Source organism: Thermobia domestica, chromosome 9 (assembly GCF_964235325.1).
Source record: "Thermobia domestica chromosome 9, izTheDome1.hap1.1, whole genome shotgun sequence".
NCBI classification, from domain to species: domain Eukaryota; kingdom Metazoa; phylum Arthropoda; class Insecta; order Zygentoma; family Lepismatidae; genus Thermobia; species Thermobia domestica.
The window spans coordinates 201760364-201786006 of NC_137462.1; the positions used below are offsets into that span (position 1 = coordinate 201760364).

General features: G+C 34.8%; 1 protein-coding gene across 1 annotated transcript in view; it reads right to left on the bottom strand.

Annotated features, from left to right (window-relative positions):
• eag (potassium voltage-gated channel protein ether a go-go) overlaps positions 1-4580 on the bottom strand; it is a 750678-nt gene extending 746098 nt beyond the window's left edge. Inside the window, exon 1 of the mRNA XM_081725716.1 lies at positions 4442-4580. The gene's annotated coding sequence lies outside the window, so the exon portion shown is untranslated. The remainder of the gene's footprint in view (positions 1-4441) is intronic.
• Positions 4581-25643: the final 21063 nt, after the last annotated feature.

A 25643-nucleotide genomic window follows, 5' to 3' on the forward strand; every position in this document is an offset into this window, starting at 1 on the left:
CTGGAAGAAACACTGGTTGTTATACAGTACATACAGTAATTACAATACCGTATGTGAGGCTACTTACATTAATTTTTTTTTTTTTTTTTTTTTTGAAGAACCTGCTCGTATACTAAATTACAGTGTTGTGTAACTCACATTTAAAACTTAACTTGTATAGGCCTAAGGAAAAATAAAAATAAAAATATGTATAACAAGCAATTACATATGAATGATCTTTTGTAAAAACACTGACTTCACACAACGCTGAAGGCCAACCCTATTGTTTATTTATCCCTTGCGCTAAGACAAAATGTAAAAAACTTCTAGGGACCGCGTTCTGATTTTTGACGTTTCGGATTTTTGACGTTCGGATTATCGACGTCCTACTGTATTTTAATTTTTAGACTTCCTTTTCTTCTGTAATAAGTTTTTAAAATTTACGGTACAGTATATAACAAATATTCAGAAAGATAGACCAGAAAATATGAACAAGACAGGAATTGGTATGAAAGTAGGTATGGTATTTTGGGGTAAGAAATTAGTAATTAGAGAACCCTGGCGTATCCGGCGTATTTGTTATTTGGTTTGTCACATCAAGTGGATAGTCGTGAATTTACTCATGAACCTCTCAATATGTTCCGAGTTTCAAAAAAGTAATTCGAAAGAGAGACAATGATTGGTTATTATTTTTTTCTCGTTACCTATTCCTCAGACTTCAAGGAAATATTTTTTGTTACTTTTTGCTATGGTTTAGTAATTTTACTATTTTGCCTACAACATATCCCTATGCTATCCGCGCTTTTGCACTAGTAATCTCGATTGTAATAACATCTGAACCACCGTTAGTCCAACCACTTTAATTTTAAATGTCGGGTAATCCGAATCGAAACAATGGTAAATGAAAATCATAGAGATCGTGTCTTGTTTGAATATTTGTAAACTAATTAATATGTTTCGTTTTTTACTATTTATTTAGATTCACTCAGAAGATACAATTTAAACTCTATATACATTGCGCATTTGCACTTATTATTAGTATCACATGTATTCCGCCATTATTGATAGGTAACTTGCAGCAACTGTGAAGCTTCCAAGCACAAAAGTCCCCCGCTACCTCTTCACCTGCACGTGTGATTTTTCGGTTTTAATATCGTCCATTAATTGTAGTCTCCTTCGCCCTTTCCCTCTCTTCCCTACCACCATACCCTGTAGCATGTCTCTCATAATACTGTTCCTTCTTAGCCAATGTTTCAACCAGTTTCTTTTCCTCTTTTAATAATATCCTGCAAAGTTGTTCTTTTATCCCCCACCATTTATAACATTCTCTCATTTGTTTTCCGCTAATTTTCTCCTAATTTTCGCTAATTTTCTCCTTTCTTGTCCTCATACATTTATTATAAAAAGTAGTAAATAAAATACGGGGCACGAAAAGTAGGTTTCTGTATCAATAACACTATTGGATGCAACAAATCTCAAGAAGGTTTTCCAAAAAAAGTAAAAAGCTTAGAGTTTTTAATCAGTTACATATAAGTCAGGTAGGGATATAACGGCTCAGTGGTAAAGTGCTGATCTCTGTAGTGAGGGATACCTGATTTGATCTAGGTCATGGGAATTTCTGATGAATTATATCGTACACGTGGATTTTCACGGGAATCTCCCGTTCCCTCCCACATTCGTATTCCATCAATTTGAATTCGTTAATGACTCTAGAGTAGAGGGAATAACCATGGGACATAGAACTGAAAGATTTCATTTTATCTAGGTTACTTTTAGAAACACAAAAATTACTTCACGGTCACTGGTAATCAAATTCCATATGATCACACGGTTAGTGTAGTAGGTAACACTTTTAATTATGACACTTTTAATTTTGTCTAATCCGAAAAGACATTGTTTCTATAACCAGTATTAAATAGGAACCATTTCTTAAGGAAACTGATAGCATCGAATTCGTTTAAGCATACTTCATAATATATATTAAAGTTTACAAAGACCATATAAGTTTAAATTCAGTATGTTTCTCATAGGCCATCTGTAGGGTTGAAATTCGCATAAGGTAATTCAATTACAGCCTTGCATCTATTAGTTACACTGACCTATAACGGTGACCTGACAACTACTAACCTAAAATACAAACTGTATACGTACATAATGCGCATGTAAAGACAGGAAGATATGCAATAATCTTTCAGATTTTCAGCTAAATGTTACGACTTATAAGCAAGTATCTATGCAGTTTACAACTATCTTCCTATAGGACACAAATACAACTTCATAATCTATATATTCACGCTTCCGTAGCAAAAATCAATAAATACAAGTGTCGTACTTGGACCACCGGAAGAAACAGCTGAGTTCAGTGAGCAGGAAATAGAATTAATCGAAATGAATGCATGCGTATGCACTAAATTGGAAAATCAAATATTTCCTTCCTTTTTATTACCGTATATATAATATATTCTGAAATCGCTGAATTGAGTGTAGATGCTCCAGACATAACCTGCTTGAGATATTTTTAATACGATACACATGAATAGAATTACTTTATCTCACTTTTTTAAATTACCTTCCGTTTTAGTTCTGTATTGGCACAAAAGTCAAGTAAATGGCCGCGAAAGTTCAAGAAAGTTTTCGTGGAAACTAATTGTTGATTTGAATCATATGAACAACCAATTAAAAGTAAAAAATAAACTAAAAATTGGTTTGTAGTTACACTTATCTTTTTAAAGCCTACACATATTAACATAATCTAATATTGTCATTACTGAAAACAAAAATAAATTTGCATTTAAAAAAATATTAGCAATATTGGCAAATGTTATATAATTAATCCATTTCGTATTCTATACAGTTTATCTTTATTGTATAAATAAACATATTACCATGTAGTTTCAAAACACGATATATTAAAGTATGGTTATGTTTACTGTAGTATATGACTAAAACGTTACATAGCATATCAGCATTTTGTAATCCTAAAACTAAGATTTCTTTCTTAATAGCAGTGGAAAAGAAACTTAATTTAGCCTTTAAAATTATTTGTTGTAAGTTGTATTGGTTAATGTTAAGTATCTGCAAATCGTTAGGAAATGTGCTTTTGGTGCGTGGCAATCCGGATTTGATTCCCGGTAGAGCTTGTTGGAAAAAGAAAAGCAGGAATTCTCCGCTACTTGAGTAAAGAATGTTTTGTAACGCGAGCAATAGATGCATTTCAATTGAATAATAGATAATTGTTATAGTTACATATTTGTTGTTACGTGTCTTAGAGCTTGAGTGAGGCAAAAGAACATTGAAGTTAGCACATGCTATATTGGGATATTTGAGACCTACATGTGTGTTCAAAAGAAATATAGTAGAAAGGATACTACGGATAAATACATGTTAAAAGAAACAATTAAGTAACACATAAGGAAAAGCGCTTAAGGGAAAACTATTATTCAAAAAGATTTAGGTCTAAGCGAAACAAAATCTACTCTAGATAATAAGATTTTTTAGTTATACAGCGTGTAGTTATTTTAAAGCGAACCATACATCTTACTTTTAAATATACCAACAGAACGTTGTCCTCGAGTATTAACGTAATTGCACAAAATACGTAAATTAAGAAGCAGCGAACTCCGATTTAAAAAGCTAAAGTAACGGCAATTAGAGTTGATGTTCTGACCACACATAAACAAATTAGAAGCTATCGGGTTTGGAATAGCCCTTAATCTTTTGTGGAAAATCACTCCGAGAAAACAAGACATAATCAGCTCTTATGCTCGATATTTATATATAGTAAATTGATACTTAAAAATTATTAATCTTAAAAAGTTAAAAAATATATATATATCCACTGGACATTGAAGTTTTTTGAACAGCGATAATTCATGATAAAACAAGATTACAAAGCTTACTATTTGTACTAGTTCTAAGTAATATTGCTTATCGAATGACCTCATTTTCCCCGTGTAATCTAATATCACTGACCTGCGTGTAATACATTACACTCACAAACTTCAGCACGCAATGTGTATATCATATTACTAATAATATGATGAATTCTAGTATTTAACACAAAAAAGATATCTTAACATCAGCGCAAGAAGGTGAATAGAGACGTTTCACTACCTCGAGGATAAACGTATTATCATAAAAGGTATGCAAAGAAGAAATATTTCGTTGTGATTTCACTTTATTCCCTTATTATTGCAGGTGAAGAATATGTTTCTTTTTCTTTCTTCTTTCTTTGCCTTCCATTGTTCTGTCCATTCCCTAGTCTGTTGGCACGCAATCCGTGCGCAGTTGAGGTGGCCGTGCACAAGTTTGATATCGATAATCGTCCGCCAACCGGTCGCTAGCTTTGCTCATATGGAGAACGCTTCAATTCAATTCGATATAGCAATTTCTATTTCTTGTTTTATTACAATTACTGTCAATTCAAAAACTCAATAAATAAGTATTTTAGCATTGCACTTACCTCAGTGTCCTTTCCGCTGCTTGCAAAAACTACAATTTGTGTTGATAAAGAGCAAGAAGTGTCGCGATGGGATCGGTTTAGAGGGTCGAACCGTGTCTCGCGGACGTTCATGGGGCGTCCCGCTCACGAGGGCGGTCTGCGTCGCACTGCCGCACCTCTCCTGCCGTTCAATTATTCACCCCCCTCTCTGCCCCTTCGCCGCCCCCGTCACCATGGCAACTTAGCGAAAAAGAAAAGAAATATTGGGGAGGCAGCGGGGAAGAACGGGAGAAGAGCGAGAGGTGTAAGGTTTTGGAGCGGCCTTCAAATGTTTGGATGGTTTTTATTCGACGTTTATGAGGTACAAGGACTTTAGTTTCAAAAGTGGAACAGTTTATTTCCAAAGGTATATGCAAACGTATATGATGATGTTAACTTGAAACTTAAAGAGGGTGCATCACCTCCTTTCTTTTTGGTCCAACATTAAGATTAATTATGAAATCAACGCAGTTATATATATAAAAAAAATCTGCTACGATATTGTAATTCGCCTTCGTTAAGATACAGTCAATGGTATCAATGTATGTCATTCTATCATTTTTATTTACAATAGGTGTAAATTAACACTATAAAATTGTTTATAACGTAGTTTTTTTTTCACACCACTTAAGTACTCTAAAATGTTTTAAATAATTAATGCAAAATGTACTATTTTCAGTGTAATTAATGAACTTAATATTATTAATGTGTGTCATCCCGATTTAAAGACATGTTTAGAATTTATTTTCTGGTGGAGGCGTAAAATGTTTGGTGTTGACCTCGCATTATGAGACAATTGGAAACCTGTGGGTTAATGAGAGCTTGACCCTATACCCACCTAAAACTACTACTCACTGTCCCTCGCCAACTACCTCTATTAGCTGTTGCACATTCCTATGGTTTAGGATTTAGATTTCTGGGCTTTCGCGTCTATGACCATGTTAGCCCATCACGTATGAGGAATGACGTCCCTCGGTGAGCACACTATTCAGGGAAAGGTTAGAAAGAAATAATTGGGGAAGGAAGGAAGCGGCCTGGGATCTATAAGTTAGGTACTACCCCGTCATTTGCCTGGTGTGAATGAGAAAAGCTTCATTCAGGATGGCTGGACTGAAAAGGCTTTTTACAATTTTTCGACGGGGCCTCCACCAGGAATCGGACCCGGGACCTCTCTGTTGCAGACTTTTATCGTACCAACACTATCTACAAGAATACTGGTAGCATCCTTTGGTACAACTCTATCTATGGTAACATCCTTTGTGTTAGTTATATAAAATGAAATACATTTTGATGTAATTTTATATCGTAATAGGAAGAAGACAGAAAACATTAAAAATTTTGCTGTTAATTGTAGAGTGAATCTTTATAGTGCCTTCAGTCAAACAGAATTAAGGATTGGTTATGATTCCCAATTATCATTTAAATGTATTTAACAATAAGTATTTTTCTGTAGAAAATAAAAATAAAATTTGAAATCTTTGTTCCTTTAATCTCGACATATATAATTGTATCTTAAAAACTACAGGAATATCTTAAGTAATTAAGTTTGCTGATCAAGGCATACTTTTCTTTTTACCTTGACGTCACACATTCATGCACCTAGGCTAGGGAAGACAGCATTGATGAGATGGATGATAATGATGGATTTTTAAAAAGTATGAGAAAAGAAGATAACTCCAAGGAAACCTACGCACACGATCTTCGTCTACCACAAAACCCACTTAGCACGGGCTGGGATTGAACCAGGGATCCTACACTAGAGGTGAGTGCGCTACCACTGAGCTATCTTCTTTCTTACGCAAGAGAAACATGTTCTATGATACAGGAAAACTTATGTGAATATAGTTAGACTTCTGTTTTATTACTTTTAAAAAACAGGGTGGAAAATTGATAAAACTAATAGGATACTACGTATTGAATAACAGTAGAAAGAGATCACGTAAAAATTAAAGATATTCATTACGTATAGATTCTAAGTATTACACGGACAATCGTATTCTACATAAATTCAGCTCGCGCCGTGTGGACTTTGTGGTGGACAAACACCGTGCTCGTGGGTTTTCTCGGGGCTCTCCCGTTTCCTCCCACTATCTTCATTCCACCATTTCACTCATCTCTCATAATCACCGTCTCCTTTAGCCTCACCGGCATAACCGTGGGACGTAAAACTTAAGGATTTCATTTCTACATAAATTCAAATAATGAGTTTAAAAATAACAATAGTTGATTGCATTTAAAAATGGTGCTGGTTGTATATATATATATATATATATATATATATATATATATATATATATATATATATATATATATATATATATATATATATATAATCATTTAATTGTGAATATTACATATTTCAAAAGTACTTAATGATTTCAATTAATATGAATTGCCTCACAGCTAGAGAAAAAAAAAAGCTCCAAATATTAAACTAAATTCATTATGCAATACGTTCCAAAGTTTTGTCAATGATTCAGGATTCTGTGAGTGAAAAGAAACTATATGTCAAATATTTAAAAATATATTTTTCTGTAATGACCATTATTTTGTTAGGCATATACAATGATAATGGTCAATGAATAGTTATACATTAATTTTGCCATGCTATATATTAATATTAACCGAAGACGAAAAAAGAAGTATTATGTAAAAGTACTCTTTTTTTCTTCTAGATAAATATCTTTGTTAAGCGAATGTTTATATGTTTTCAGCGATGTTTTGAAACAAGAATAATTTAGATAATCTTACTTGCAGAAAATTACAAGATCACAAGATCAACATTCATTTATCAATGAATCAATATATTTAAATTGCCTTCAAAATTGAATAAAATGTTCTAGTACTAATCCACTAAGGTTTGTTATAATTAAGCGTCTGCGGCGAATATAATGAAAAGCACTGCTTCCAATGAAAATGAGTTATTAGGTGGAATGGATTGTGATCGAAACACAGAAGGGTATGTAGGTAGTTTTCTTTCGGAAATGGGCCTGCACAAGGTAGGGAAATCTCTTTTGGTACGTGTCATTGCATTCAATTGCATGGGAATAGTCAACCTACCTGTCCAGTTTACTCGAAAGTTAGAAACGTGACACGCCCAAGATGTTCGATTAATAGTGATAATAGAACGAATTTGAAAATAGATATTGTGGTTCTTGTTACGTTATCGTAAAGTATAATAAAATTCATCGTTCTTAATAGAAACAAAATTATATTGGTTGATTAAGAATTGATTTAACAACCAAAACTTTTATATACCAACAATGTGTCTGTTTATTTGTCAGTTTATCTGGGAAACAAAGGCATGCTTGGTCTGTATGACCATCCAGAAGACACAAAATCTCAAGGGGTACATGAAGTTGCTTCCCCCACCTCTGAGTAAAGACTAAATAATATTTTCTCGAATTAGTGCTTACTTTGTGCCGTAAAACTTAGAATTTGTGCTCTGTTAACAAAGAAGAAATTCAATAACACCTGTGGAGGTCTAACTTCACACTAGCCTCCCTACTAACTCAGAATAGATTGAAAGCTATGCCAATATTCAGTACTCAATTTGTGCTGATTTATCCCAAATATTTTAGAATTTGTGCTAGAACTAGAACGGAGAAAACGAGTAGTAATTGTTTGAGGAGAGATGTGAAGTAAGACATTCTACCAAGCAGGACTCGAATCAAACTTATGTCAATATTTAGTGATCAATTTGTACTGATTTGTCCCACATATTTTAGAATTTTTGCTGAAACCAGAACGGGGAAAATGAGTAGCAATTGTTTGCAAATAGATGTGAAGTACACTACCTCACCAACTCGGAATAGATTGAAACCTACGCCAATATTTAATGCTCAATTTGTCCCGCATGTTTTAGAATTTATGCTAAAACTAGAACGTAGAAAATGAATAACAATTGTTTTCGAGAGATGTAAAGTAAGCCCCCTTACCAAGTTGAACTCGAATGAAACCTATGCCAATGTTAAGTGATCAATTTGTGCTGATTTGTGCTCACGTTTTAGAATTTGTGTTATAACCAGAAAGGGAAAAAATGGGTAATAACGATTTGTAGGGATTAAGTTTGCCCACCTAAACTCGAATTCGATTCAATTCTATTGATGAACTACAACATGGAGAAATATGTGTATCTATTTAACTAATTGGTTCAGTGCCGATATTTTGTTCTTAATTTATGCAGATTTGTGCCGCACATTTTAGAATTTGAGCTATACCCAGAACGGAGAAAATGAAAAACTATAATTTCAAGAGCATGTGAAGTAACCCATCACTACCACCAACTCTTGCTCTCGTCTGCAGTGTGAGACCTCCCTCTTTCGATTCCCGGTGAGGGCACTCAGTCGAAAGAATGTGAAAAACTTTTTCAGGTCAGCCATCCTGAGTAAGTTTTTCCTGGGTTTTCTTCACTCACACGAGACAAATGGTGGATGGTACCTAATCTATAGGTACCAGGCCGTTTCCTTTCTTTCCCAACCTTTCTTTCTCCCCTTTCCTCGGATAGTGTGCTCACCAAAGGACGCATTCCTCATACGTAACAGGCTAAATGGTCATACATATCGAAAGCCCTGAAATCTAAATCCTAATTCCCTAAACCACTACCAACTTATAATCGAATCCAACCTATGCCAATATATAGTGCTCAATTCATGTTTATTTGTGCCGCATATTTTAGCATCTGTGACCGAGAAAGGAAAACTGAGTAACAATGATTTGTAAGGGGCGTAAAGTTAGCTCCCACCAAGTCGGAATTAATTTAAACCTATGCCAAAATTTTGAGCTCAATTTCTGCTGATTTGTGTCACATGTTTTAGAATCTGTGCTATACCCAAAACGGAGAACATGAATAGGGTTTGTGTGGAGGTAGGTGTGAAGTTAGCCTCCCACAAACTCGGAATGGATTCATACCTACATCGTATTTAGTGTTCAATTTGTGCTGATTTGTGTCGCATTTTTTATCATTTGTGCTATGCCGAGAAGGACCTGGTTACCAAGTTCAAGAATTACCGGGAGGTAAAATACTGCTTACACAAAATTAATCACCAAAAAAATTGTTTTGACAAACACATGTAGTAGCTCTTTCTTCTAGAACCAGATAAACTTCGCAAAAAGGTGTCGTCTATGTATACCAGTTCTAAAGAAAACCGAAGATTGTCAATGAAGCAAGAGGAAAGGACAAGGAAGTGAAAGTTCTTCCTTGGCCACTCGGTCATCGAGTCTCTAGTTGGCGTCAAAGACATAAATGAAGCACTTTTTTCGATTCATAGCCTCACCCCTAAATTCTTCGACTGTTTTAACCAATACGATTCAAGTATCTCATGTTAAACTCTCATCAACTCCCCGCGGACTAACCTTTCTTTCTGAAACATGCTTTTGTGTATTCGTTTGTAATGAGTAGAGTAAAAGTTATGGAGGCGAGAGCCAAGAAAGAGATTTATGAAAGGCAACTCAATTAAAATTGTCATATTTCTTATTTCCTTCAACATTTACAGATTTGTTAAAGCTATGATGGCTAATCCTTCTCGTGTTCCATGTTAATTTTATTTGTCTTGATTATAAAGTAGGAAAATTTTCATAATTATTCTACTATATCTGTCTTGTGTTTTCTTTATTTTGTTTCGTTTGAAAGGAACTACCACGTGATTTAAAAAAAAAAACATTTCTTTAAAAAAAACTGGCTTTGAAAACAGTAATAGTTTATTGTTCGATACATTTTTAATTAATTTTCTTTGTTTCTCTGCCTGAATTTTATTTTAAGATAATTACATCTTTTAAAATAAATATTTCAGTAATGCTCATAAGAAAAGAGACGAATGATTGAGTAATGAACCAATTAGTTAAAATAGATACACATATTTCTCCATGTTGTAGTTCATCAAACTAAGTCTTAATAATTTTGAAGGGAGTGCAAATCGCAGCGAATGATCCATGGAATTCATAATGCTATTTCACTTTGAAATAGGGTGACCAACCGTCCCGTAAAAACGGGATTGTCCCGTTTTTCCACTACCATTCCCGGTGTCCCGAAAACTTCTCCCGGGACGCCAAAATGTCCCGTATTTACGTACATTGGGTACAAAAAATCTTTCGAATCGCTAAAATTTCCTAATTTATATTATTTTCTAAACTATGTGATTATATTGGAATATGTCTAATTACTGAGCAACGTCATTACGACGTTTGCAATATTGGATGTGGTGGCTGCACTACTTTCCCTCCTAGGCATCCCCACTCCGCAGACGACAGTGCAAGGGGCTGAAAGTCTTATGGAGAACAAATGTAACCTGTTTTTACTCTCTCTTTCGGGCTGTGGAAGCTCGAAGTGCTGTCATCAGTACAGTACAGTGTTTCCGTGATTTGACTAACGTAAGATGTAACATACTTCCATTTAGGAAAAGTGACCAGAAGCAGGGGCGGATCCAGGGGGCGGTCGGGGTGATCGCCCCCCCTCCAGAATTCGGTCCTGGATCCGCCCCTGACCAGAAGTATAGAACTATAAAAGTCAAAGTGAAAAGAAAACTAGTTGTAAATTAAATAATGTTTAAAAGTAAGAAAATGCAAATAAAAGAAGTTAGAATCCGATGCTGAGAGTAATTATAAATCCTGTCGGGAATAAATTTGAGCGCTCGTATATTTTTAGTTGTTTTCAAATATTTCATTTTTTCGTTAGCTGCTGATAGTTACTTATTATCTAATTAATTCCACGACCTTTTCAATAGGTTTTAAAACGAAAAAGGGTAAATTTGCCATTTTTTCTGAGAGATTCAAAGAGAGAGAGAACGCAGAGGCTAAAAAATATATTTAGGGAGCAACCAATCCAGAAATAAAAGGTGTCCCGTTTTTTCTAGTTGACGATTTGGTCACCCTACTTTGAAATAAGTTTAATATCTGCTTCTGGTATTGTCGACAGTTACTTCAACGATATACAGTGTGTATCAAAGGTCCTTTACCACTCTTTTTGAAGTCGATACGAATGTATTTTCATCGAATGTGATATGAGTGATACACATTAGGCCTAGGAGACATTTCTGGGAGTATTTCTAGCTTACGGCTGCTGTCTTGTTTAACGCCATTATGATATATGACTATGGGTTAATTTTTTTCAGGATGTCAAATATGAAATCAGATTTCATGTAATTTAATTTGGTGAAAAGTATTGACAACTAAATGTTATGTTTACCTCTTTCTTGCAGGTGTGGAACCATGTCGTCAGCACGTGAGGAACTTATCCAGTTAATCAAACTGTGGGGTGGAAGAGTCCGGTACAGTGGCTGCCAATTTCAATCAGCGTCATCTACGACTTAACCCTCAGTAAAATGGTGCACTGTCACCGTTATCAACGAAATCTGAGAAGACGGGCACAGTCCTGTAATGACCTAGTAGCATAAGACCGTGAACAGACACGGACGAAACGACAGCTACGGTAGCGTTGGTCTCCTCGATATTACCGCAGTGGAACACACCGCGTTTATCAATGCAGTGTGGAGTGGGTCATAGTTTAATGTGCAGAATGCTGCGCAAATATAAATAGTATCCGCATAAAGTGCAAATGCAGCAATATTTCTCCCAGGACTATTCTGATCGGCGAGTGCAGTTTTGTAAGTGAGATATTTATCAAAGACCTTTATGATGTTGATACTCCATTCGGATAAAGCTCAGTTGTACGTAAAGGGGAGGTTAATAGGCAATACATGCGCTATTGGTTATCTGACAATCTTGCGTGGAAAGATCCCTCCGAAATGACCGGTGCAGAGATTATGGTGTGGGGGCAAACACGAATAATCGGTCCCTTTTCCATTCCAGAAACTTTAACTGCTAAACGATGCCTCGCCGTGTTATAGGAACAGATACTGCCAGCTGCGATGATCAAAGATGGTACATTCCTCCGGTTTTTAACACAATGACGCTCCCTTACAGTATTGCGTCTTGGATTGGTATACGTGAGCCACTTGAATGGCCTACTCCATTGCCAGACCTAACGCCACTTGATCTTTTAGGAATATGTTAAAAGTATAGTTTATGGTGTGAAATGTTTAACCTTTGCCATATGGAACAACTTACTATTGCTGCCTGTGCACAAATTTCACCTGGTATTCTGCTTTGTGTCCACAGCAATTAGGAAAAGCATTTAAGAACATGCTTTCAGCGTTGCCAATGTGTGTGTAATTGCACAAAATGTGTGCAATTTTGGCCTGTTTGTGCATTTTGTGTGTAATGCCAATCTGTGTGCATTTTGTGTGTAATTTGGCACAATTAAAAATTTTGATCATTGATGACTTTTACGAAGTTCCTTTCATTCAAATATCCATTATTTCCACCATTTTTCCCCTGAAAATTGCCTTCTAAAAACTACGAACTCCAACACGACTCCAGGCCAGCACAATAAAACCACAGAGAAAATAACAAGTTATTTTTTATTATTGTTAATATCTTGTTATTTTCTCTACAGTATGATAAAACCAATCGTGTTTCTTTGGTACCTCACTTCTTGTTTTTCAGAAGCGGGTGTCATGACATCCCCAAGCAAAGATGCTTTGTTCAAGCAAGCAATGTGAATGAATGTTGACCCTCAATGTTGGTCAAAACATGAGGCGGAGGTGGTAAAAGGTCTTGTCTTCTCACCACTTGTGAAGAAAATGCCATTTTGCAAACAGATGAACGACAGAGTGGCCGATGTCCAATTAAAAACATTAAGTACGTTGAAAGCAATGGCGCAGATTTTCCAAGATTTATGTGGGTGCATATCAATGGCGGGTCATATTAGCCTATATGTTTTCAGGGAAGTCTCGATGTTTGATTGATTTACTTTTAGCTAAAATATTTTATGAACATTGTCATAAAGGCCTGTGCTGTGAGAAAGTAAAATATATCGGTACTATAAGGATAAATTGGGGCTGCCCTAGCTCAGTCGGTAACACGACTGATTTAAACGCAAGAGAAACTGGTTCAAATCCGGGTTCAAGTTAAAAATCTTGTGGGTGCGCCGCAACCACAAGATTATTTATGTGGGTGCCGGAGCCCTGGAGCACCCACGTAGTCGGCGCGCGTGGTTGAAAGGAAAATGAAAGTGACAATGGGCGGGAAGGTTACGGTTTTACAATAATAATAATAATAATAATAATAATAATAATAATAATAATAATAATAATAATAATAATAATAATAATAATAATAATAATAATAATAATAATATATAATAATAATAATAATAGTAAATCACGCGCTGAATCCCTGAACAATGGCTGGTCAATGTACACTCATGTCCAAAATGATTGAAAAAAATTAAATGAAATCTTTAAGTTTTACGTCCCACGGTTATGCCGGTTAGGCTAAAGGAGACGGTGATGATGAGGGATGAGTGAAATGGTGGAATGAAGAAAGTGGGAGAACCCCGAGAAAACCCACGAGCACGGTGTTTGTCCACCACAAAGTTCGTCCAAAATGATTGTCGCATATCTATAACGGTCTTGTGCGAATATAATTGGATAATAAACTCGCAAGGTACTTCTAGTACTGTTACTATGTGTATAATCGGGAAATGTATATTTGTGCTAAATTTTATAGAAAAAAATTATAAATACGAAAATTAGAATGAGTACATCAAAATGTTGCTAAATGAACAAGAAAAGTTTTTTTTTCGTTATATTGTTCTTATTTACAGATCTTTTGTCATGAAATTTACCACATACATGTTTCTGCCGATTATACACATAGTAAGAGTGTTAAATGTACCCTGCGATATCATTATGCAAATATATTCACACAACAAGCCTGTTATAGATATGCGATAATCATTTTGGACATGAGTGTACGTATAGGTATGTACGTCATTAGACATAATATACATATAGATAGGTAGTTATGTATTGTGTAATGTTATGTGTACTGTCTTCCAGCTTGTGTGTAAAATTGTGCAATTTGGACGGAAGGTGTGTGTAATTTTGCTCGCCGTGTCTGGCAACACTGCATGCTTTATTTAGCACGGATAACATGTAGTACACATTGTGTAAGACTTAAACACCATTTTCAGTTACCAATGACTTTTTACCAACTTAAGTTACATGAAATCTGTTTGCATTTAAGACATTCTGAGAGAATTCTGCTCATAATCATATATCACATTACTCACCTATGATTCACAATAAAAAAAAAATATCGACTCCATTATGGCAGAAACAAAATGGTGGCATATTTCAGTTTAATGAGCTTTCTCTTGGCTATGTAGATAGTGTAGGCGGGAAATCCGGGTTGGAACTCATACGCTTCGGATTTCACTTTAAACTGTAGTTGTTACAAATCTCATAGACTCACTGCTATAAAGAACGCTAAACTCAACTCAAATTCAAATTAGTTTAACGTCACACGATTGTTAACTGACGCTAAGGAAGATAGTAATTATGAGATAGGTGATAATTAATATTACCCATGAGACGAGACAAGACGAAAAATAAGTTTGCCTCGGCTCTGGTCTTAAATGTTTGTAGAACTCTCGTCTCGTGTGGTTTCTAGAAGACTTCGTTCTGTCTCGTTTCAATTATCAGAAATATTTTCTTGTCTCGTCTCGTGCTCTAACTTTATGTACAAAATTTATGCCCTGATGTTTAAAAAAAAATGTTATCCTTAAGTTATCAGAATTCTTATACTTCGTGAGAAGTCTTCAAAAGATGTAATATAACAACATTTAAACAATATTTACTATTGAAGTATCTTGTGTAATGACTTTTGTAAATATTCCTCATTATGTACACTCAAGCCCAAAATGATTGTCGCATATCTATAACTGTCTTCTTGTAAGAATATAATTTGATAATGATTTTGCACGGTACTTTTAAGACTGATACTATGTGTATAATCGGGAAATGTATATTTGTGGTAAATTTCATAGCAAAAGAATTATAAATACGAAAATTTGAATGAGTAAATCAAAATGTTGCTAAATGGAAAAGAAAGTTTTATTTTCGTTTTATTGTTCTTATTTAGTGCTCTTTTGACATGAAATTTGCCACATACATGTCTTTTCCGATTATACACATACTAACATTATAAGAAATACCGGGCGAATTCGTTGTCAAATTATATTCCTACAACAACATATTTATAGACATGCGACAATAATTTTGGATATGAGTGTACATATAATCACTTTAGAAAGTTAGAGTTGTTATACTATGAATCATGTTAACATTTGAGAAACTTTTAATTATCTTAGATGGATGCACTAGTTTTTGCCACGAGACACGAAAATTTCTGGTCTCAACTCGAATTTCAGAACGTACATCTCGTCTCGCGGGTAACAGTGTTCTTAAGAAGTAAATTAATAAAACATATACAACTTACAAACTACACTCTTTCCGTTGGAGGGACCGCGGTGGCTCAGTGGTAGACCGTTCATCTATGGTGCATGGGGTCTTTGGTTCGATTTCAGTTCGTACAAGTGAACTTTGTAGTGGACAAACAACGTGTGTGTGTGTTTTCTTGGGGTTTTCCCGTTTCCTCCCAATTTCTTAATGCTACCATTTCATTCATTTCTCATCATCACATCCTTTAGCCTAGCCGGCATAATCGTGGGACGTAAAACTTAAGGATTTTCTTTTATTTCCTTTTTTCGCTTAGAAATCTCAGAACATGTTAAATGATTGAATTGTATAACTGACCATGCACCTGAAAGGAATTTCTTAAGATGTACTTTTAAAATTAATTATCTTAAATTTTTCAAAATTATATCTATATACAGGACATTTTCCCCACAAATTGTTGGTTCACGTAACGCAATTTACTCGAGTAACCTCTTTTTTTTTCATATGTATTTAATCTCTGATTCTTAGCTGGATCTTTTCTTATAAAAACACTTTATATTTATTTTTGAAATGAAGAAAATAAATAATATAGAGTTCTGTTTATTAAAACGGATACCGAAATACATATAATATTGGAACAAATAATATGAAACTAATAGAAAATACAATAACTGGGCACGTACAAGTGAACCAAATAATAAAATCATCCATAAGTAACAATTGTCAATCGAACAGACGGTTGCAGCCTTCTTCCACGACGATCTATGGCTGGATCATAATTGAAAGTATTCATCCCAGTTGCTGTTTCATAGGAAAAATCCAAAGTTACGACCTTAGTACCAATTCCTTTCACCATTCGGGCCTCTTCAATGCCCCCAATCGGAACTGAAGACTGTGGACCTGGTGTAGAGTTGTGGATAGAAATAATATATATGAAATATTGAGCTTTCACGGGCACTCGCTCTCTTTCGATGGCATTCTTGTAACTGGTACAATGAAGAAAAGATTTTGAAAAAAAAATGTAAATGGGGCAACAGCCCCCACCACCTCCGACCTCCGTGACTGCCGCAATGACCACCATTTGCACTAAGAATTTCATCTTCCTGGGTAATCCGAGGAGACGGAAGCCAAAATATTGCCAATGGAAATACACTTTAACAATTTCATCTCCTGGAGGAGATAAAGGATACAAAGGCCAAATCAAACATGGGCAGAGTTATCTAGTCCAAAGATGATTCTTAAAAAAAAAGCCATATTCTCTCTTTGTCATTCCTACAGTGAAGGTATTGAAAAATACACACGTATTTCAATATAAACCATGAAACTCTGTTCAAAATCAAAAAGGAGCCTATGGGAAGCAGATAGCTTCAACTGAAGGAGGAATCTCTTCCGTCTGCGACATTATTGGCTGCTGTATGAAGGCCATCCACTAAAAGATGTGTTGAACCTGTTCTGTAGTTTACACCTATTACGGAGATCAAACATAAAACTTATAGCTTGCAACGGCTCGTAAGTTGAAGATCTTATTGCTTCTCGTACTTGTAAATTATTCAAACCAGCCGTCAGATCCTCAACTTTAACCATGTAGCACCTCAATTACGACATAGAACAACCAAAATCTTCACAAAACAAAATTGATCTCTGTTCTGCCTGGAGATATCCATAATAAACCAGATATACTTTGGAAAAATTTGCTTCCTTATTTCCCAATCAATGTGAAATTAAAAGAAAGACGTTACTTAGCATTGAAGCCCAGCAATGGTTGCTATTCAGCTAACAACAATAGGAAATTAAATAAAAATCTACGTTTAATTTTGTGAAGAAGCAATATAGCTTAATTGTTCCTATATTTTCCAGATGAGAGCTTTAATAACAAAAAGAAGATAACTTAAAATTATTAGAAAATGGTTAATTGTTTTGTATATAAATAGAAACAATAGATTAATGCACATATTTATTAAACTTACTAGAATTTCATTACTCATCTTCCAATGACTAATAATACAGTTCTTTCTAAGGCGAAAGCGTATGTAATATTTATTGAAGTATTTGGCTATTGGTCAATTTAATAGCTTCATTCTTTTCTTATCCTTGTGATATCCTGTCCGAGGGTATTCTAGGCAAGGGCGCCGATTTCTCTGTAACTTTTGGGGGGCCCATTCAGATGTAGGTTTGTATATTCATTTAAAAAATACATATAACAATAAAAAATACATATAAAATAAACATATTCATAAAATACATGGAGGCCCACATGAGCTTTGGGCCCCCCGGCCCTCTTGATTCTCGGGGTACTCCCGTTTCCTACCACCTTCTCGTTCAACCAATTATTCCGTCATCATTCATTTGCGAACCATTCATCATCATCTCCCTTAGCCTAACGGGTATAATCGTGGGACGTTACACTGAAAAAATTCATTTCGTTTCATTTTATCCTTGTGATATATATAATATCATATGTATGAAATTAGAGTGTTGAGTGTCAAGTTGTATCATATCAACAACTCTTAAAATGAGAGTATTTGAGTCTGAGCAAGGGAATTGGTAGAGAAGGATATGTCAAGTTTAAAATTTTAATTTTGATCTACCGTATATACTCGAATCTAAGACGTAATTTTTCTGCCAAAATTTCAGGTATACGGTAGATCATTTTGGCAGAAAAATTACGTCTTAGATTCGAGTATGTACGGTAGATCAAAATTAAAATTTTAAACTTGACACATCCTTCTCTACCAATTCCCTTGCTCAGACTCAAATATTGTACCGTATAGCAAAGGAATATATATACTCCCTTGCTATATAGTATATATATTCACACAAACTTTCCATATTGTACATCTTGGAATCGCAAACAATATGAAAGTGAAAGTTTGTGTTCAGATAGTGATAGTTCTTAAAGCAGGACGTCCTCTGTTGACACAGTAAGATTATATATAAGATAATACATTTGTTCTCTTTTTAATCTTGACATTTGAAATGTTTAGTTTGAACAAGTAAACCCGTATGTTTAATTTGTACTGTCAAATTCTGCTTCATTGAATATCCAGGATGCGTCTTATAATTTAATACAAGAAATTGGCACAACTTGTGAACTTTAAAAATGGAGGTGTGTTAGATTCGAGTATATAACAGTATGTAGCAGTGGTGTGAATGGGTCATATAAGTCACCGGTCACTTGAGCCACTTGAGTCACTTGAATCAAGACTTTGGCCTGGGTCACCCAAGACTGGGTTTCACTTCTCAGGCCCGGTATGATCCGCTGAGCAAACAGACCCGGCGATGTATACAGGCCCAGTGACCGGATCAAACCCGACGATCCAAAGAGGTTCGTTGATCCAGAGTCAGCCGAAATATCTATTCTACAGCATTATTGCAGAATTGGATTGATTATATCAACTATTCGAGCTCGAGTCTTCATTCATTTGATTCTCGGTGTGTCATTTCTTCATCAAAATAACATGTCTTAACTTTTTCAGACATAATTTCTGCCTTATTTGTTGTCCCATGCTGAAAAATAATTATGGATGGGCACTAATCGAGCTAAAACTCGACTCGACTTGAAACTTGACTCGAATTCGGCTCGAGTTTCTGGTCGAGTCAAAGGTAATTCTCGAGTCGAGTTCCAAGCCAAGTCACTGTTTTGAGGGAGTCGAGTCGAGTTTGATAAACTGTTCACTCGTTCAGAACGTTTTAACTCGTTTTGAAATCTTGGCGTGATTAGACTGGAAAGTGAAAGCCATGAGAAATGTAAACAGTAATGTGGAATAATTTTAGTTCTGCTCACGACAAGGGACAGTACTCGCATCTCGTCTCGTCTCGATAACAAAACAACAATAGATTTTTATAATGAAACAGCCTGAGATGCCGTGAGCACCAATATAAGTATATACTGCAGTTCTTACCATCAAGGCTGAGACCTGCATGGTCGAATATTTGAGCCCAAGAAGATATTTTATCTCCGTCCTTAACTCTGTATTAAAACCAGCAGTTATATACTAGATATTTATTACAAATTCCGGTTTCAATTTTAATCTACAGAGCAAAAACGATAAGTGAGAAGCATTTGGTTTACTAGAATCGGTTTTTAGCATTCTTAGAAGCAAGTACCACCTTCTGTCTTAATTCTCCTTTAGAACGGGAAGTAGTCGAGATAAACCGCATCTGGTTTCAACACTGATCGCTATAGAAGGAAAATCGTAACAGCTGGCGAGAAGTTGTTTCCTCCAATCAAGAAGTGTCCTAACATTTCTAAGCCCGCCAAGGATTTCAATGAAATCGTAAGTTCTCACGTTGGTGGCCCTGGTGACCCCTTAATTAGCTACCAGAGAGTCATGATTAATATATCAAAATTGGAAAATTTATGGAACACAAATTTCAACGAGATAACATTGGCGCAATTTTCGTCTTATTCGTAGGAGAAGAAGAAGAAGGAACAAAAAAGTCATGATTTTTAAGTTAGCTTCTAGACGAGAATATAGGGTTGAAAATGATGTTAGTTACTCTTTTCCTTCTACACGGAATTATTCTAAGTGTGTGTATGTGTCAAAGAAAATAAGAGTTTTTGTGTTTTATTAAAAAGAAAAGCGTAATGATCTTGTTTTATGTAGGAAATATTCTCAAAAAGTGTTATGCGTAGAAGAAAAATTCAATGAATTTTACATTCGCCCCGCTCCTACATAATAGTACCACGTGATATGCACCTCAGTTTTGCTGCACACATCATGTACAGCAACAAGAATTATGCTTTTAGTGATGAGTAAAGAGATATCTTGTCTTATATGGAACCGTGCTGAAAATAAATGTAAATCACGTAAAAAAAAAAAAAAACAGACAAAAATTTGCCCTTCTCTCCCCCCATATAAACAATAAGTACATTTACAGGGTATTACCATGTAGTGGACTATTTCTTTGCTTCATATACCATTTTTATAACTGTATTTCTAAGTGGAGGAATGGCCCACAAAAACCCTGATGTAAAAAATAAAAAATCAAACAAAAATAAAACTTTATTCCCTTTACCGTGGTACCCCACATACAGTGTCTTCCCGTTCTGCCTAACGGCTCTCCAGCACTTTGTAGAAAATATTTTAAGTGATCTTATCTTTAGGTAGAACGGGAATTCCCGTTCTGCCTAATCTTTGAGGACGGGGAATTCTATGCTGCGAGGGATTTATTCTAGAGAATTTTCTTTAGTAATTGTAACAGATTAGATAATAACTATTTCTTCAAGTTCTAACTGTAAGAATAATTATTTCTTCAAGTTTCATCACACATTTTAGGTGTTATTTTACTTATTCTTCTCGGAAAAATAACTAGGATACAGTTTTGATATTAGAAATGTTATTCACATCTACTTTATGAAAACTGAATGTAATTTTTTAAAAATATCTGCAGAAAATGGAAAATTGATTGACTCAGTTGCAGGAAAGTCGTTTAATATTGTAACTGAAACAAACATAAAACAAACTTAATTTGGTCTAATATCAAGTTATTTCACAGCAAAATTTTATTTAGTTTTTCAGTAGTTCATCTCCAACATGCTAAGGTTCGCAGTACGTAAAATGTGCCACAGCTATATTTGTCTTCAATACTGTCATGCATCTAAAATGTTATCTGTAATTCGTCACTTCACTGAAATCACTTTTTAAAACAATGAAAGCTCAATAAAATACGGAAGACTTATAATTCACACTTTGATATTTGATAAAAAAAAAAGAAAAAAGGTCTTGATCAGCATTTCAGAATTAAATATTTATACAACACTCAAAGTAAAAGACTGCTAGATGCTATCTCTTAAGGATGAGCATTAAAAATATCAAATATCACAGTTACATTTCGTAATTAAAATGAATAGTCTTATAATAATATGCTGAACGTATTTCAAACGTATTAAATGTATAATAAATAGGAGTACCCAAAACTTTTCATATGAGTATATAAAAGTAATTAAAGCCAATCTGTCCTTTTATTATAACATGCTTACGTTTCATTTTGTTTTCAGTACGTTAAAACAAAGAAAAGGTTATTTCAGTAAATCGAAAAAATACAGATAACATTTTAGAATATATGACAGTTGAAGGAAAAAATAATCATATAGAGCGTGCACTGGTACATCAAATATATACTAGGGCTACTATGATTCTGTCCTTTGGATTTTATCCGCCTCGTCAGAATTTTCCTTGGATTTTAACCGTTTGGATTTTGTCCCCGACCTCGTTACTACAACCATTATATACCTACATGAGTTTCGATCTGCATAAAAACACGCTAGGAGTCAAGCATTTTGGTGTTGAAGTTCCCTTCAATGTTCCTCCCTGTCTCCAAAGAGTAGGCAGAAGATCATTTAAAATATTTTCTAGAAAGTACTGGAGGGTCTTTAGGCAAAACGGAAACGAATCCCCACATACATATAATGTACGTCGGCGTAAGACATAAGCTTCATCTTTCAGGAATGCACTGATACCAAAATTATCTTCCTAACTTAATTAGGAGCTGAGATATTGAGATTTAAAAGCTCGACGCAGCAGTTGTGTCAATAGGTATTGAAAGGTTAAAAAGAGAGTACGTCTTTACTTCAGTTTTTTCTACTAAAACCAGATGTAGAAATTTATTATTATTTTCGGTTTTAATACGCCTAATAATTTAGAAAATATCACTCTATACAAACCAAACTTCTTGATGTGGAATACCATTACATTGCTATTATACTTGTTGTTTACACATGTCTAATAGCTTGAGTGTTCTGACCTTCCTCCGAGGAACATGGTAGTAGGATAAATCTTCTCACAATATTCGTATTTACTTATTTATTGTCCGAATTGAAAATACGTCACTGAAACATAAATTTCACATGATTAAAGGAGCAATAAAATGTTAACCAAAACAAGTTATCCAAATAATATTAATTTATATTCTCATGAACACTTATTAGGATAATTTTGTTTCCTTTGGTATTTTCGTGTTTGAAATTAATTAGCTTTTCCAATATTCTTTTAATGTTTTTTCATAATTACGGCATTCGGGACTACCATTTTAGTTGGTGTTATTTACTTTCCCATCGTCCTGAAAGGAGCTTTGGATAGTTTAATAATTACCTACACCTTAGGCGGAAAGTGCTCATACACAGGCACTATACCTAATATAATGTTAATGTAAAAATAACAAAAGAAGAATGTTTTTAATATATGTAAAAAATATATATTATGGGATATTATTATGTAAATGGTGGCTATGTAATTGTTTATGGATACCTAATCATCATGTCTGTGTGCATGACAGTTTGAATGAAAATATATTATAAAGTGTATCAACTAATAAACCATTGAATTCCGTTCATTGACTTTATAATTTTGATGGAAAAGGTGAGAATAATAAATATGTATAATTATTAAAGATATTTTTACATGCAAACTATTACTACCACTCAAGATTTATATATCCTCGACAGAACCAGGTTGACGACTACCCTTGGTGAGTCGTTATAAAAATTTTGGTGCCGAAACCCGGGAATGCAGCAAACTACGTGGATAGACGTAATTGGAGGTCAAGAGATGGCACTTCGCATCAAGATCCAGGTATCGAAGTAATTCCTGTACAGAACAGTAATACGGGACATAATCATGATTGTGCTGTACAGTGTACTTTATTGGAACCATACACGAGTATGAATTTAAACTAATTGCGGCTGATGTGGTAGGGGTTAAACCCATATCAGCTGTAGATTCTCATGAATATTTATCTACAAATTTAAGTGATAATTCTTATGAACATTTATCTTCCAATTTACATGTTCATATTAATGATGAAAATGATCTTTCACATGACGTCTCTGTAAATAATTATTCGGAAATAGCAATTAATAGATGTCAGTACCAATTTATACCTGTTGTAAATCGTTGTTGGTTCGAAGATGATACTGTCAATGATGGTTTTAATATTGAAGAAAATTTTGTATTTTTAAAATCATATAGTACAGCTAAAATACCTATTAAAGTCAATGGGTTAAGTACTGAAGCTTTACTTGATACAGGAGCAAATGCCTCTCTATTATCGTATTCATTGTGGAAAGCAATTACTAGTAATTATTCGAATCCTAAGCTACAAAAGGCTGAGAACCTTATTATAGTTGATTTTACCGGTAAACATAAAAAGAGAGTAGCAAAGTAAGAGTGAATTTACTTTTGTAATAAAGTTAATGAATACAAATTTCACAAGACTGAGAAGTGGTAGAATAATTATAAGAACAATGAACGGTGAAGCAATGGAGAATGAATCCAATAATAGTGATAACGGTGAACATAGTGTAGCACCAGGAATGACATTCGAAGAACGAATCTTGCTAACCTTACAGCGGCAAGAACAATGTCGTAAGGACGATTTTGAAGCCATGAAACAAAATTTGGTCGAATTGAAGCAGACGATAGAACAGAAGATAGAACAGAAGTCTGAAGAATCCAATAAGCAATACGAGGAATTGAAGCAGACGATAGAACAGAAGATAGAACAGAAGTCTGAAGAATCCAACAAGCAATACGAGGAATTAAGTAGACGAATGGAACAGAAGTCAGATGAAACGAAACAGTCAATTGTCCAGGCTATGAATCACATCTCGCAGTTCGAGGAAAAGTTAAAAAGAATATCTGAGGATTGTCAAGATAAGCACAACCACCAAATCCAAGAAATCAGTGATGTAAAAAAGGATTTAGAAGTAATAGAATCTTCTGTTCAACAGCAAAAGATTCAGGTTGTCAATAATTCTAACAACATACGTGCAAATACGCAATTGATAGCTACTCTACAGGAAGAAATTAGGACGCTACAGGTTAAGGACCACACATACCACAATAATATGGGTAGTGATCGCTTGGAGTTTCCCCACGCACCAGAGATGACTTCGCCTTCACCTGTGTCTGATGAGGATATTATCTTGGAAGAAATTCATCCGAAGAGTACAGATGGGCGAAAAATGGATGGTGCAACGACACATCACGTCATGGATAGGAATTGTCACCCAATAAGTACACGGAATGATAAAAGAAAGGTAAAGTTAAGTGTTAAGATGAGTGAAATACGGGCTATGAGTAAATTCAGTGGTAAATGTAATGAAAACGCTACTTCTTTCCTGGAAAAATTTCAGGACGAATGCAATATAATGTGTATAGATAGATCACAATATATGAAATTAATCCCTCATGTATTACTCCCACCATGTTCTTTATGGTTTAAAGCAGTACGTGATCACATCAATACATATGAGGAATTCAAAGCGGCATTGATCGCGAATTATGAAAATGACTTTTTGCTTGCAAATCGAGATGCCACCATTAGAAATCAACATTTCAATCCTCGTTTGCACAAATCTGTTGTAGAGTTTGTTGTAAATACATACAACGAATTAAAAGTCGTTAATCCCTTGCAATCGGAATCTAGAATAATAGCATCGATTCGAAATTTGCTCCCATTTAAGTTACAACAGATCTTGTTCTCTACACAGTGTATGAGTTTCAACCATTTATTAATGCTTGTCCAATGCTATGAAACTCAATACCATGCTATGAATCAACAAGCAGGAGGGGGTAAAAATAAGAATAATTCAGATCATTTTGTACCTGTTCGGAATCTAAATATCAGAAGTGTGAACGATACGGAACACAACCTAAGCCGAGTAAATTCTAGCAATCAAAACGAGCAAAATAGGCAAAGTTATGTAGGGAATCAGCCTAACCTAATTAATCGTAGCAATCCTTATGTTGGACCATATAATCAAAACAGGTTTAAAAATAGACGGAATGTATGGCGAAATTCCAGGAATGCAGCAAACTACGTGGATAGACGTAATTGGAGGTCAAGAGATGGCACTTCGCATCAAGATCCAGGTATCGAAG